This window comes from Borostomias antarcticus (assembly GCF_949987555.1).
Source record: "Borostomias antarcticus genome assembly, chromosome: 26".
Taxonomy (NCBI): domain Eukaryota; kingdom Metazoa; phylum Chordata; class Actinopteri; order Stomiiformes; family Stomiidae; genus Borostomias; species Borostomias antarcticus.
In genome coordinates this window covers 10,672,075-10,688,302 of record NC_140259.1, presented here as the reverse complement: position 1 = coordinate 10,688,302, position 16,228 = coordinate 10,672,075, and positions in this window count along the sequence as shown.

Sequence of the window (16,228 nt, the reverse complement as noted above, 5' to 3'; positions counted from 1 at the left end):
AAGCTTAATTGTGGACGCCTTTAGAGTGGCGTGATCTGTGGCATTTGCCTCCCTAATGAGAAGAGACAGCCAGGGAAAGGAAGAGGGAGTCCGGCCCCTTCTACCTGGACCACAGAATATGCAAATACTGAGATTGACTTTACGCTCCAGAACAGCTCCACTCTGACTGCAGCTACTTCCATTTTTAAAATGAAAGGCAGTTTAATGACACCTCTGTCTCAGTGTAAGTCCAGCTATTACCAGTAATTAGGATGTCTCTGACAAGCCAGACATTCACATTTAGCAAGTCATTGTGTTGTGTCCAACGCCAGCACGTTGTTGTTCATTTTAGCATCACTTTAATCGGATATTTCAACCAACCGGGTGTTCACTGTAGCAAGGTTGCCTGCATCAGCATCAGCCTAGCTAAGCATCCTCAGTTAAAACCTATTCAAAAAGCTGCTAAGACAACTTTTACTAATTAATTCAGCAAATTCTTAAGCTAAGAGTGGAGGCATAGCGACAAGTTAGAAAAAGGGTAAAAATACGAAATTAACAGCTCAAAAGTTAGAGTGCGTTGCCATACATTTCAATGAGGAGCGCAGTTGCGGAACAAATCGTCATACAGCGAAAACTGTAAGTCACACAGCTTAGATACTTACATTGTACGAATCAGCACAGTTGTGTGAACATTTTGATATATAATATGTGTGTGAGCGTTCAAAACTGTAGGAGTGCCAGCAGTTTACACAATGTGTGAATATTTTCAAAGCAACTGCTGCCACCACTCTAAAAACAAAGTTTCTGAACATTCCAAAAGCAGTTTCAAGCAGTTTCAATGGGACAAAAAATTGTTTTAAAAGTTACATTTCTAAAAAACTAAAAAAATATCAAAATTCTGAATAGGCTACATCCGTTAAAGAGCTAAAGCCTTAGAAGCCCTCTTGATTGCCTCTAACTTCTCCTGGACTTAGGAGCTGTTTTTAGGGCTAAAATGTAGGAGTCATAAAGTTATGAGTGACATGCCCACTATTTTTTAGGGGTTGCTCCTAAATCGGTGAGTTAGGACCAACTTTTTAGCCTTAAAATGTTTTGTGAATTCCTGGAGTGTACCTCCAGCTAATTGGGCTTCTCTGCATGCTGTATCTGCTTCTGTCACTCCTGCAACACATCTGTGAGCTGCCTCTTCCATGACCTCTGACCCTCAGGAGATGGATCCGGTGAGGCCGCGTCGCGTCGTCCCCGCTCCTCTGTCTGGGCAGTCGGGCGCCCAGGGGCCCAGGTGCTGAGACTAATGAGGAAGCACGCCGCATGGCTGCCCTGCCTCCCTCCCTCCACTCATCAATCCAGCAAGCCTTTACGAGGGCCATGGAGGAGACACACTGAGAAGGATAAGGGATTAAGTAGTGTGTTTAAACACAGACGACTCTGTTAGTTATGCAAGGTGTTGGGCCTCTGCTCTACCTCTCTATCTGAAGAGGACCCCCCCCCACCCCCCCCCCAGATTGAAGCTCACCTCAGGCACCGACATCAGGACTGATCAAAACTCACCTCTTCAAGAAATACTATCAGGATTGTCTTTCTTAAGTACCTACTATTTGTCTTTGTTATTTACTTTTGCACTTTACCTTAAGCACTAGATTATAGTCGTGGTCACTTGTTTAGAAAGGAGATACACTTGTGAGTTCTGGCGAATAGCAGTACACTAACTTCCTGTGTTAAATGCACTGATTGTAAGTCAGTGTGGAAGACAGTGTCAGCTAAATTACTAATGTAATGCAAACACCCAAAGGCAACATGCCATGCTGTTGCTAACTAGCCAAATAATTAATCTTAGCTGTGTGTTGCTGAAAGTTGAAGATTGAGGGTGGATGTCATATTATTGTTTGAAATTGTTTCAGTGAAATTGTACATAAGCACACATTTTGTTTTACATGAAAGCATGATTGGATTTTGATAGAATACCATGGCAACCCGGGGCCCTCACAGCCCAAAATGGACGCATGTGCCACACAGTGGCCGATAGCTGTGGGACTACAGCTCCCAGAACCCCCCAGGCTGTGGGTTAGAGAGCTGAATGACTTCCTGGGCTGATTGTTCACACCTGTCTCAGATCAGCAATCAGCCACGTCCCCTCTCCAAAAACTAGAAAACCCAGAGGCAATACGCAGACGCTGGTGGGCACGTAAGGGAGGCATGTGTGTTTGTTTTTATTGCGTTCATATGTGAGAAGCTTGACTCGCAGGTAGACGTTGTACCGAACATAGTAAGTAGAAAAAGGACCATCCTTCTGGTGTTTGGGAACTGGACCTGGTTAAGTTTCACCCAAAACTGCTCACATGACAAAGATCTAAACTCCTGCTTTAAACCAGATGATGTTTGGATGTGGATCAGTTCTAACTGCAGGGAGCCCTGATCCAGTGACGGGAGCACCTGCTTGGCTTCAGCTGCAAACTCTCCCCCAGCATCCATAGTAAAGGGGTAGTGTGTATATAGTGTGTATATTTGGCCCAGGTGTGCAGCATGTGTGTACAGAATAGTGTGTTTGTATTTGGAGCCACGTACAGAGTTGGATCTGGGGAAGTCGTCGCCACCATTGACCTTCGATCATAGGCCTTCTCTGAGGGAGTGACACCCTAAGCACGTTCCTGTTGCTAGAGGAAGAACACAGGAGCTCGCCATTACGATTCACAGGCGTGAAGTCATCCATGATCACCTGGGAGGGAGCAGACAAGACGGACAGATAAGAGACACAGCAGACATCAGAGATAGAATATTAGATATAGACGGAGAGAGAGATGGCAGACGCCAGAGATAGAATATTAGATATAGACAGAGAGACAGCAGGCACCAGAGAATATAGATAGACAGAGACATCAGAGAGAGATAGGCAGCGAAAGACTTCAGAGATAGATCAGACAGATCAGACAACAGAGCTACACATTTGGCATAGAGATATCCTACCTCAGTGATCTTACCCTCACTAGCCACTTCCTACAGGCTCTGTTACCAGACCAACAAATTAATGGAGAAAAAAAAGCAGATTAGCAAGTATGCTATTTTGGTCGTTATATTCAAACTCCTTTATATTTGAATTATTTTTATATAACTCTTTTATTAAGACTTGTTTTTATTTTTCCTGAAAAACGTTGGAAAAATGTGAATTGGCAGGTAGGAGTGATTGTCATGTGACTGATCTGACAGAACCCGAGACCCCACCATCATCCTGCGTCATCAAACGTTTCCACAAATCATGGAAAGAAGAGAGGAAAGTTCCGCACACTTCCAGGAAATTGCCTGATGAAGACCTGATGAAGAACTAAGGGTCGAAACGTTGCGTATATTTTCAATAAAGTGAACCGGGAGAAATCAGTGTGCGAATCTTTCCTCCTCTTCTCACGTATGTGCTCTGAGATCCAGCACCTGGCCTACTAAGGTTGGATGTGCGCACAGCTCTTTTGTCACAAATCAAGGTAAGCCAGTCAGGTTTTTTATTATTTTCTTCTTTCTGGTGTGGCTATATGTAGGTGTAATTCTGTGGGTGTACATTTTGGGGTATTTGTTCAGCGTTTGAGTCATCTCATATTCCGGCAGGTTCTCTCACATGGTGCAGAAGCTGTTTCTAGGCTTTTTCTTCTCTCTCTCTCTCTCTCTCTCTCTCTCTCTCTCTCTCTCTCTCTCTCTCTTGTCTCTGTCTCTCTCACGTATCACAGCGTAGGATCAAAACCTGCATGACTAAAGGTTCCTTTAAGTTTTGTCAAGCTAAGTGTTGGAAATGTGTTGTCAGTCTGTACTGGGTTAGGGTTAGTCTGTACTGGGTTAGGGTCAGTCTGTACTGGGTGGTAACACCTATGTTAAGCATTTTCTGCTCTTTTGTTGAATTGTTCTATATATTTCAGATACGTCTGTAGCAGTCTAAGGGTTAGAACTATGGAAATATGCCTATGACTAGGTATAATTTATAATTATACCATGGTTATTACAACTATGAAGGAATATGGATTTAATACATTAAATCAACTCGTATATGGGGCACCACCCTGTTCTGTACAAGAAAACAAATAACCTTCATCAATAGTCTAATGGAGGGCATTCGTCAATGGCCTATGCACCCAAGAAGAGCAAAGGGCATAAGTCAAGTAAGTCAATAGTCTAATTTATCCGTCTTGACTCAAGCAAGTGACCTAAAGATCATGTGATGACGCTAGGATGTGATCAAAGGTTAATAATATTTATTGAAGTTATAGTAATCAATTACAGTATCAAAATAATCCTAAAACACAATTCAATAATATATGGAAAAAACAAATGTGGCAATATGAAAACAGCAGAAATGAAAAGAATGATGTCATAGATTATCAAAGCCTATCCTAAATCCTCTAATCTTGAATGGATGTGAGGGCTGAAAGATCCTTATCAGGCATCACCAACATTCAAATCAGTGAGATGTTCTCACAATAAGGTCTGTGGAATATGTGTCATGTCAAATGTTGAAAAACCTCTTTTTACTCCCTCTCTCAGATTTCACCCTAACAAAAGCTGTCTGAATGGGAAAAACCTGGTATGATTGTGTCTTTTTATAATACGTCTCTCTTCTCTCTCCATCTCTCTCTCTCCTCCTCTCTCTCTCTCACACACACAGACTTAGGTAGTCTGTTCTTTTTTTCAGGGAAACCTGACATGACTAACTCAGCACGTGGACGGGGGCAGCCGGGGGCAGCCGGGGGCGCAAAGACATCTTCAACTGACCTCTCCTCTGCGGTCAGCCAGTAGCAGTCAGCTGGCCTACGTGGGAGAGCATAGGGCAGTCATCTCTCCTACGTGGGAGAGCGTAGGGCAGTCATCTTGTCTATGTGGGAGAGCGTAGGGCAGTCATCTCTCCTACAGGGGAGAGCGTAGGGCGGTCATCTTGTCTACAGGGGAGAGCGTAGGGCGGTCATCTCTCCTACAGGGGAGAGCGTAGGGCGGTCATCTCTCCTACCTGGGAGAGCGTAGGGCGGTCATCTCTCCTACAGGGGAGAGCGTAGGGCGGTCATCTCTCCTACGGGGGGAGAGCGTAGGGCGGTCATCTTGTCTACAGGGGAGAGCGTAGGGCGGTCATCTTTCCTACAGGGGAGAGCGTAGGGCGGTCATCTCTCCTACAGGGGAGAGCGTAGGGCGGTCATCTTGTCTACAGGGGAGAGCGTAGGGCGGTCATCTCCTACAGGGGAGAGCGTAGGGCGGTCATCTTGTCTACAGGGGAGAGCGTAGGGCGGTCATCTCTCCTACGGGGGAGAGCGTAGGGCGGTCATCTCTCCTACGGGGGAGAGCGTAGGGCGGTCATCTCTCCTACAGGGGAGAGCGTAGGGCGGTCATCTCTCCTACGGGGGGAGAGCGTAGGGCGGTCATCTCTCCTACAGGGGAGAGCGTAGGGCAGTCATCTCTCCTACAGGGGAGAGCGTAGGGCGGTCATCTCTCCTACGGGGGAGAGCGTAGGGCGGTCATCTCTCCTACCTGGGAGAGCGTAGGGCAGTCATCTCTCCTACAGGGGAGAGCGTAGGGCGGTCATCTCTCCTACAGGGGAGAGCGTAGGGCGGTCATCTCTCCTACAGGGGAGAGCGTAGGGCGGTCATCTTGTCTACAGGGGAGAGCGTAGGGCGGTCATCTCTCCTACGGGGGAGAGCGTAGGGCAGTCATCTTGTCTACAGGGGAGAGCGTAGGGCAGTCATCTTGTCTACAGGGGAGAGCGTAGGGCGGTCATCTCTCCTACAGGGGAGAGCGTAGGGCGGTCATCTCTCCTACAGGGGAGAGCGTAGGGCGGTCATCTCTCCTACAGGGGAGAGCGTAGGGCGGTCATCTCTCCTACAGGGGAGAGCGTAGGGCGGTCATCTCTCCTACGTGGGAGAGCGTAGGGCGGTCATCTCGTCTACAGGGGAGAGCGTAGGGCGGTCATCTCTCCTACGTGGGAGAGCGTAGGGCGGTCATCTCTCCTACAGGGGAGAGCGTAGGGCGGTCATCTCTCCTACATGGGAGAGCGTAGGGCGGTCATCTTGTCTACAGGGGAGAGCGTAGGGCGGTCATCTCCTACGGGGGAGAGCGTAGGGCGGTCATCTCTCCTACGTGGGAGAGCGTAGGGCGGTCATCTCTCCTACGGGGGAGAGCGTAGGGCGGTCATCTCTCCTACAGGGGAGAGCGTAGGGCAGTCATCTCCTACAGGGGAGAGCGTAGGGCGGTCATCTCTCCTACAGGGGAGAGCGTAGGGCGGTCATCTCTCCTACAGGGGAGAGCGTAGGGCGGTCATCTCTCCTACAGGGGAGAGCGTAGGGCGGTCATCTCTCCTACAGGGGAGAGCGTAGGGCGGTCATCTTGTCTACAGGGGAGAGCGTAGGGCGGTCATCTCTCCTACAGGGGAGAGCGTAGGGCGGTCATCTCTCCTACCTGGGAGAGCGTAGGGCGGTCATCTCTCCTACGAGGGAGAGCGTAGGGCGGTCATCTCTCCTACAGGGGAGAGCGTAGGGCGGTCATCTCTCCTACGAGGGAGAGCGTAGGGCGGTCATCTCTCCTACAGGGGAGAGCGTAGGGCGGTCATCTCTCCTACGGGGGAGAGCGTAGGGCGGTCATCTCTCCTACGGGGGAGAGCGTAGGGCGGTCATCTTGTCTACAGGGGAGAGCGTAGGGCGGTCATCTCTCCTACAGGGGAGAGCGTAGGGCGGTCATCTTGCCTGCGTGGGAGAGCGTAGGGCAGTTAGGGGCAGAGCGGCAGGAAGCTCGCTGCTACAGGAAGGTAGAGCGTCCAGCAGTTCCCAAGGTTACGGCTGTGTCCTGAGGGAGCAGAGGAGCTGAATAATTCCATTCATCCGGTCAGCCAGCACTCTCTCTCTCTCTCTCTCTCACACACACACATACACACACACACACACACACACACAGACTTACGGTAGTGATGATAAATGACTCATCATGTTTCTCTTCTCTTTAGATACTGAAAGCCAGCATGCAGAGTTATATCTCAATTGGGAGAACGGTGAAGACGATTACCCTCGGATCAACACAGCTGAAGGTGACATCAGCCATAGGTGGAGTCCGGTGAGTCCTACAAGTCCTGCGAGTGATAAGGAAATGGGTGAAGCTCTAGATCAAATTGAAAGTGAATTCGCATCTTCTCCGTCAGTTCGAAGTGATCGGTCTCTCGTTTATCACGAGGTCTTGGCAATAGGGAACAAATTATTTCACAACTGTTCTATCGAGCTTTCTGCGAAAACTCAGGCCATAGTCAGCAGATACGCGGACGAGTTTACAACACTGCATTAAGACATAAAGAATAAATCAAGGAGAGTTCATCTCCCAACATCGAAATCCCTGTAGAGTTACGCTCTACGGTTGAATTGAACCGTCAGCATTCTAACCGTTCCATATTAGACTTTGCTCCAGAGACCGTCGAAGTCTCTAGAGTTACTCTCTATGGTTAATGAATTGAACCGGCCCGCGTCTAACCCTAATCTATTTGACTCTACTGTAGAGAGAATAGAGACAGAATCTAACTGAATACATCCGTCACAGGACTGGTCTCGTTACTTAACTTAAAGGAGATGGAGGATATTATTCAAACATATGCAATCCCTCCAAGCTGTCGACAGTCAAGAAGGAGAAGGTGGAAGAAGAGCGGTAGATATCCCACCATGGACACCTGAAAACCATCTGTGGATTCAATTTGACCGGGCGGGTGAATCAGGAAGCACATGCGAAGTTATTAGAAAAAAAGCATGTCACCTATTTGTTTTCCCAAATGATAATCAGGCATGTTTTGCAATCGATTTAGCATCACTCCTCAATCAACCGATGAGGCAGTTCCAAAAAGAGTAGAGATTCACACAGGTGGGGTTAACTCTTGACAAAGTTTGAACAGTTGATGAACTGTAAAATTAGAATTTATCAACCCAGCAAACACGCAACGCCAGGGAGACGTTCAGATCATGTCTTAATAAGATCCGTCGGTCCAGAACCCCATTTGTACGTCTGCTGGACCCCTCAATATTCAAACGTCTAGCTTGGACCCCTCTAAGACGTCTGTGGACGTGCAGAACGGGTTCAATATCTGAACGTCTAAATTAAACTTTCATTCTGGCTCCTAATTGGATGTCTTTGGACGTCCGAAAAAGACAAAAAGTCTAAAAGACGTTTTTTAGACATGTCTTTGCTCAGTGCATGTGATAAAAAAAATCTGAGCACATTTCAAACACAGACAGAGATACATGGAAGAACCTTTTATATGTTTTTACATGAGCATCATTACTATGGTATAAAAAATGTTAAGGGTTTTCTTGGCGTCGACTACTTCTGTGCCAACTGTAATAAAGCGTTTTACAATTCTGCCCAGCATCAATGCAAAAAATATTATAAGCTGTGTTTTACAGACTGTCTGCAATAAGTGCCCTTTGAAAGAATTATCCGCAATAACATATGTTTCCTACATCATAAAGAATCCTAATTTTGGCCCGAAGCAAAAAAGCACAGTAGCATCTGTGAGACCTGTAAAAAATGTATTATATGTAAGAATGTTTATTACATTTCATTGACATGTCATAAAGGTCACAGTTGTATTGAGAGATTGTGCAGAATATGTAAACAACCGCTCAAAGCCTGACTTCAAATCAGAATGCAGGCACTGAGCAAACGGACGCTGAGCACACAGGAACTGACGAGCACACAGGAACTGACAAGCAAACAGGAACTGAGAAGAACAGATGCAAACCGCGCAAACCAGTTGATAATAGGAATAATAAGATTGTATTCTTTGATTTTGAAACTTATTTTTCATGTTCACATGTAGGCTAAGTGCTAAGATCCGACAATTATTTAAAGTTTGGCCCCCATACAATTAACATCTGAATCAGTTGGCCCTCATACAAAAGTAATTGACTAGCCCTGCTGGTCAAATGCAATGCAAACTACCAAAACTACCAGACACACAACCATGTATACCAAAACTACCAAACACACAACCCTGTATACCAAAACTACCAGACACACAACCCTGTATACCAAAACTACTAGACACACAACCCTGTATACCACAACTACCAGACACACAACCCTGTATACCAAAACTACCAGACACACAACCCTGTATACCAAAACTACCAGACACACAACCCTCTATACCAAAACTACCAGACACACAACCCTGTATACCAAAACTACCAGACACACAACCCTGTATACCAAAACTACCAGACACACAACCAAAACTACCAGACACACAACCCTGTATACCACAACTACCAGACACACAACCAAAATACCAGACACACGAGCAGTTTATTTCCTCATGCCATCACCCTCATAAACAGCCAAGCAGAGACATCTCGCCTGCTCTGTCATAGCTGCTCTATAGACCAGTATCACCTCATCTGCTCTGCCATAGCTACTCTATAGACCAGTATAATCTGCTCTGCTCTGTCATAGCTACTCTACTGACCAGTATCACCTGCTCTGCTCTGCCATAGCTACTCTATAGACCAGTATCACCTCATCTGCTCTGTCATAGCTACTCTACTGACCAGTATCACCTGCTCTGCTCTGCCATAGCTACTCTATAGACCAGTATCACCTGCTCTGCTCTGTCATAGCTACTCTACTGACCACTATCACCTGCTCTGCTCTGTCATAGCTACTCTACTGACCAGTATCACCTGCTCTGCTCTGCCATAGCTACTCTACTGACCAGTATCACCTGCTCTGTCATAGCTACTCTATAGACCAGTATCACCTGCTCTGCTCTGTCATAGCTACTCTATAGACCAGTATCACCTGCTCTATAGCTACTCTACTGACCAGTATCACCTGCTCTGCTCTGTCATAGCTAGTCTACTGACCAGTATCACCTGCTCTGCCATAGCTACTCTACTGACCATTATCACCTGCTCTGCCATAGCTACTCTATAGACCAGTATCACCTGCTCTGCTCTGCCATAGCTACTCTATAGACCAGTATCACCTGCTCTGCTCTGCCATAGCTACTCTATAGACCAGTATCATCTCACCTGCTCTGCCATAGCTACTCTACTGACCAGTATCACCTGCTCTGCCATAGCTAGTATTGTTTCTTCAGATAGTTATGACATCCTGCTTCAAATCTACAAATACTGTTTTGTACAAGACTGTGCAGCTCTGAGTTAAGTCATGACAGATGGCGATCCCTGACGCTGCTTCAGCTCTCTCCTGTCAACACTTAAGAAGGTCTCCTTGGTTGAGAGTCAAAGCCTCGGCGAAGCTTTGCTGCGTATTTCAGATCCTATATGAGAATAAACCAAGTGGGCCCTAATGATTCTACTGGGCTGGAAACACATAGCGAAAGAACAGCTTCCTGTGAGGAGTCCTGCTGAGATTATATCAAATATCCTGTCATCCTATTTCGTGCGCCAACCCAGACAACAAACCACACAACTACAAACAGACTGCTTCTCAAAGAGAAACCGCACATCTGGACATGAAACAAACATCACTGATCAAACAAAGCTGCCTTACATCACCAAAGTTATTGCATTGGATGTATCATTGTACGTCAAAGTTTGAGACTGGAGATCAAAGAAGCTTGGAGCGGATATATTAATGGATTTATTAGTGGATCTATGGGTCTAATACAGTTGGTGCTAATTTGTTTGTGCGTTGACAAAGGGGATTTGTGAAAATGACTACTGTCTCCGTTTGCCAGCGAATGTTCCTGTTGATTAGAAAGTCGTCCGTTTAAATGGCTTCTCTTCCCTCCGTTAACTAGGAGCATCCCTGCATAAGGAAAACGCCTCTGAAACGAATGGCATGCTATTAGAGGAGAGATAATGTCTCAAAGTACTGAAACAAAGGAGGCTGAAATTCATCCTAGTGACAGATGAGATAGGTTAGATTTACAGTCTTCTCCAACTGCTGCAGCTAATGATTAATGTGTTTCACACAATCCAAAGCAGCATTATAACCCATTAAGTAGCAGCCATTGTTTTGAGGATAAAAACATACGTACCGTTTCAAGCCACCCCCAGTCTTCTCTTGCTTCACCTGCACATATATTAGTTCCCATAAATACTTCAGAATGCCCAGAGTTTTCCCATACTTTGCATTGTTTGTTGTCCAGTGCATCCTACGATAGTGATCTGAGATGTTTCTGCTGACAACCATTGATTATTTCCCAAGGTCATGTCTTCAAGGCAGGCATTTGATGTTTGCTTAGCATGGGATGCACTCTGCAGAAAATATGAATGTGTCAACACTAATGGAGAGGCAAATCAAAATCAATGTGTTGCTAAATTACCTCTCAATGCATAGTAATGTATTTGACCTGTCAGATGAGTCTTGGTCAAGCAGTGAAAAATCTCTGTTTTCTCGGCTGAGACCAGTAGGTTATTTATTTATCGGTCCTTCAAGTGCCATCACTTCGACCCTCTGGCTAAACCACTGGTGATCACAATGGGCATCGTAGATGAGATACCTTTGGTGGAATCAGCTTTTGGGATGGTGCAAAAGGGAAGTCTGCTGTCCTATCAATACCCGAAGATGACAACACTCAACTCCACCAAGATGCACCACCTTACCCCCCTCTATCACTTGAAGGTTACCTGCTTGCCCCGACGGAATGTGTTTCCGTGTGCAGAGAAGAGGAGCATTTCCACCTGGAGAGCTTGCAGCTAATGTTTGAGATGGCCCATAAAATTGAGGAGGCAAACCAAATGCAGACATCTGTCCTAGACTAGCATCATCATCTCTGCAGACGGAGGATCACCTCTTCCTGTTTTAGGGAAGTGTGCCATGTGAGGGGAGAGAGCGCCGCTGAGTCTCTTATCGAGCGGATCATGGCGGTTAGTCACTCCATTTTGTATATTCTATATTATATTGTATTTTGTACTGCTCATTAGCACTGTCCCATATTTGCACTGTCTGTTGTCTCCATCAGTGTTACGCACCATTGAGCAAAGCAGACGTGGGAGATGGGAGTTTGGGACAGCAGTGGAGGACTCCAGGATGCGTGACGTCCATTACTCACCCTGTGGACTTGTAATCTACCCTGAAGCACCTTGGCTCGCTGCCTCACCAGATGGAGTCGTTTTTGACCCCATCGAGCACCCACATTTTGGGTTGGTTGAGATCAAGTGCCGGAATGTAAAACGTTATGTGGACAGCAAATAGCTACACATGCAAATGGCACATCTCTATGGAAGAGCCATGCATACTACTGGCAGGTACATGGACAACTGCTTGTCACTGGGCTTTTTGTGATGTGTGCCCAGGAAGAGAATCTGTTGACCCAGAGGTAACAGCGGTCAATGAGAGAGGGCTGACCAGTTTCACTGTGTACATGCAGAAGGACTTGTCTGTCGACAGGAAGCTCGAAAATTGCTTTCTGAGGTAAATTCCAATGTCTCTCTTTTTTTTTAACACTTAAACCAATCCATTTCACATTGAGTAAAAAACTTTTACAATCAGTTCTGTACTCATCAAATTTCAGTTTATTGCACTTGAGCCAATTCATTACTATCAGATTTTATTTATTTTACTATCAGATTTAATTTATTATTTTACAATCAATTCTTTAGTCATCTTGAGTTTTATTGAGATGACAATAAACCTGACTTGACTAATCCATTTGCATTGTACTCATCACTTTTGAAAATCAGTATTTGTAATAAATCATATACAATTAATGTAACATTAATTAATGATTTATCATTAATTAAACATTAATTGTCCTATTAGCTAACAATGTTTTAATATCAATAATACATATCCAATTAACGTAACAAATACATCTATTAAATCAGTATCTTTCCTGTATATCGCTGTCTGTGCTGCCTTTGCTTTTTAGCCCATGCCTTCACAAGAGGCTTGCACTGGTAGTTCAGAAGTACACAAGCCACAGAGAACAGTTGATTTATACTCCCTACAATGGACAGTGGGATAATTGTGTCGAAGAGTTTGTTCTCCTTCACTCTTCTGACGAGGCGCTCGACGTGGACGCTCAAGCGTGCGATTTCTCGGGGCTCCAGAACTTGATCTGCTGGCATCTGCTGTTTTGACAGAAATGGTGGACGATACACCGGTCCAGGCACACATTTGTCAATGAGGAACCCTGCCATCAACCATCACCGCCATTGATTCAGTGAGCAATGCTTGGATGCCTGATTGTTTGAATAGTTCTTTGTCACTGATTGATCCAGCGTAGAGGGAGGGAAGAAATGTGACTGCTCCATGTGGAGCCATTCACCAGAGTCCCTTCACGGTACAGTGGGGTACGTTGAGTACATCTCACTCTGCAGCAGCAGTGAGAACAGGGTCTGATACTTCAACTCGGTGCAGTCGATGAAGACCTGCGTGTTGAGGTAGTTCCTGAACTCCACAAGTAGGTTGGCCTGAATTATTGTTTGGCCTTATTCGTGGGACATCCAGATGCTAATGGATCCGAAGAGAGTGTAGAGGAAAACACAGCAGGTCCCCAGGCACTCAAAACCAGAAGGCGAGGAAGGTAGGATAAAAAAAAAAAGCCTTTATTCAGTCATATTGGGCTTCAAGATATACAAAAATCCATCATGTTTCGACCGCACTGGTCTTCTTCAGGGCAGAGAATGGTATACACACCATTGAACTGTCTGGGCTTAATAGACAAAGCCACAGCAGATCAGTCAATCAAGCCACACCCTTCAGCAGATAGAGTAGATGCCTAATAGCCAATCACTGCAGGACAATTATCCAATCACTGGGTCAGTATGATCAGGATATGGGGCCTATACAAATATGCAGTCTATAGCCTACAGATAAGAGCTCTCATTCCCAGACGTTGGGCAAATATAAAATAAAATTCAGGCTCTCAGGATGGGTTAGATACAGTAGTAGTGTGAGGACATCCAGCAGACCTTGACAAAGACTTCATACCGAAACATGTTGGTGTTTTTAATGTTCATATAGCTACACTTCTATCACCAAACGCATCCTTCATCACATATATAAACGCATATCTCTTCATTATCTTCATCACCTTTATCACATTGACTGATTAAAACGTAATATTGATTGTGGCATAAACGACAAGAGACACCGAGTTCCAGGGTTACTATGTTCTGTAGCTCCTCATGTGGGGAACATCTGTCTGTATGCATATTTCAGAGGGTGGGCAGGAATAAACTCTTCTACTCAGAATCAAATCCCTTGTGCGTCCTCTTTCACTGTGGCTCCGTCTGAAGTGGATCGGCATGAGTCCCACGGATAAACTTCAGAAGAACGGATGGAAAGACATTTACAAAAGCAAGCACTAAACAAGATGGCTCAGTGTGCATTTTGCCTCTAGACATCAGCTTTTACACACAGAACCAGCTGGATTGCGCCCTTTTATACATCTCATTTTACAATCTCTTTGTTATGTAACATTTGACATTTGCACAGGTGATATAATTAGAGACCTGCCTGATATTGGGAAACGAACTCTTTTGGAGTCGGGGCTATTTTCACTTGACATTTACCAGATTACATCTCATTTTCATAGGCAGATTTCATTTGGAGCTGTGGGGGGAAACACGCGTGTGATGTATATTCTAACGGGAAGTGTGTGTGCGTGTGTGTGTGTGTGTGTGTGTGTGTGTGTGTGTGTGCCGCATGCCTCTTTATCCATTAAGCACAGTACTAGCATCACACCTTCCTTAACAGAAAGTGTCAGTTGAGACGTGGGGCTGTCTCCATCCATGCAGATTAGACATGCCATATTACAGATTAGTCAATCTGAACTTTGTTTACATGCTGCTAGCGTTTTCATGCTTGATCTAGCCTCTTAAGATGGTAGACTGATAACGGGTGTGAGTGTTAAGGGCTCAGGATCCTGGGTGGATGGCAGCAGGGCTGTTTCTATCTCCAGCAGTATCATATCAAGCCTTTGCTGAGACGGTGGAGATCTGACAGGTGATAATTTACGATGGTGCGCCCTGTGCCTGAGGGGGAAGTAGTGTGCAATCTCCCTCTGTAACATCTGGGTGTGTGCATCCTATTATGACCCAGATAAGCGGCATATGTTGGTTTACGATGGTCTCAGTGTGGAAAACTCTTCTCCACAAGACACCCTTGCTTGTAGCGTCGACCATCTGCTGATCACAGGGAAGAGTCATCTCCCCCCTCCTGTCTCCTTGAACCCAAAACAAATAATTCTAATGCCACTTGACACCTAGACAATATACTGCAAGTGATTTATACCACACAGGAGTCCCCGTGATGATTCATTGCTTGTTGAATGTACAGCTGTGGCAGGATAAAATACACAAACAGTACAGACCTAATGTACTCAGGCGATAAGCAATCAGAGGTCAGCTACAGGTAAACAGCATTCCACAGCAAATATGATGCGATTATATTCAGAACAGTTGTTGTAAACAAACCATTTAAAAGTGTAATATCCTGGTACACTGTCGCCTTCAATGAGACAGGAACGGTTTCCAATACTGTATGTTGCAGACATACATTTGCATACAGAAATTGCTAAGGTGGGTTTGTACTATGGTTGATTTAATGGTTTAGCGGTGAATCGGTTGCTCTGTAATGCACTAACCTGATCTGACAAAGGGACGAATTTCAGCAGTTTCATTTTTACCATTAAATGGAAGTGGAAATCCATGTCTAAAGAAAATGAAAAGATGATGGCATAACGAATAGAAGCTGTCCTTGAAAATTACGAAGGCACAGACATTGTCTTTGTTATCCCCATGTGACCACAGAGTAAAAAACAACTACAGCAAAAGCACAACTCCAACTACACATCACAAATACACACACAAAATATCTCCAAAACCCAAGCAGTATTTGTGAACAGATCTCCTTTAGGCTTGTGTGACAGGATTACTGACATATACACGTACAGATTCTGGTCTCTCTTTTGAGGGTGGTCTGGAGAGATATTCTCATCAGGAGTGTGGCACCAATCCACTGACTGGACCTCTACTGATTAGGCCTTGTTAGTTGTGATATGTTTCACCTACGACCAGATTGGCCATCTGGCAGTTCTGGTAAACGCCAGATGGTCCGGTCCACTTTTGGGACGATCTGGGATGGTTGGCCCATCCAAAAAGCAAATGATAAAAACATTGCAATAGAATTCTAATGCAGTGTACCAGGCAACTCATCCAAATGTTCTACTCGTAATATTTTCACAATATGTTAGGCTTAGGCCTATCATTTCAGACCTCAGGGCCACTTTAACAAGGGCTGCTGTCCAATCAGGCCCATACAAGGTAGCTAGCATACCAGC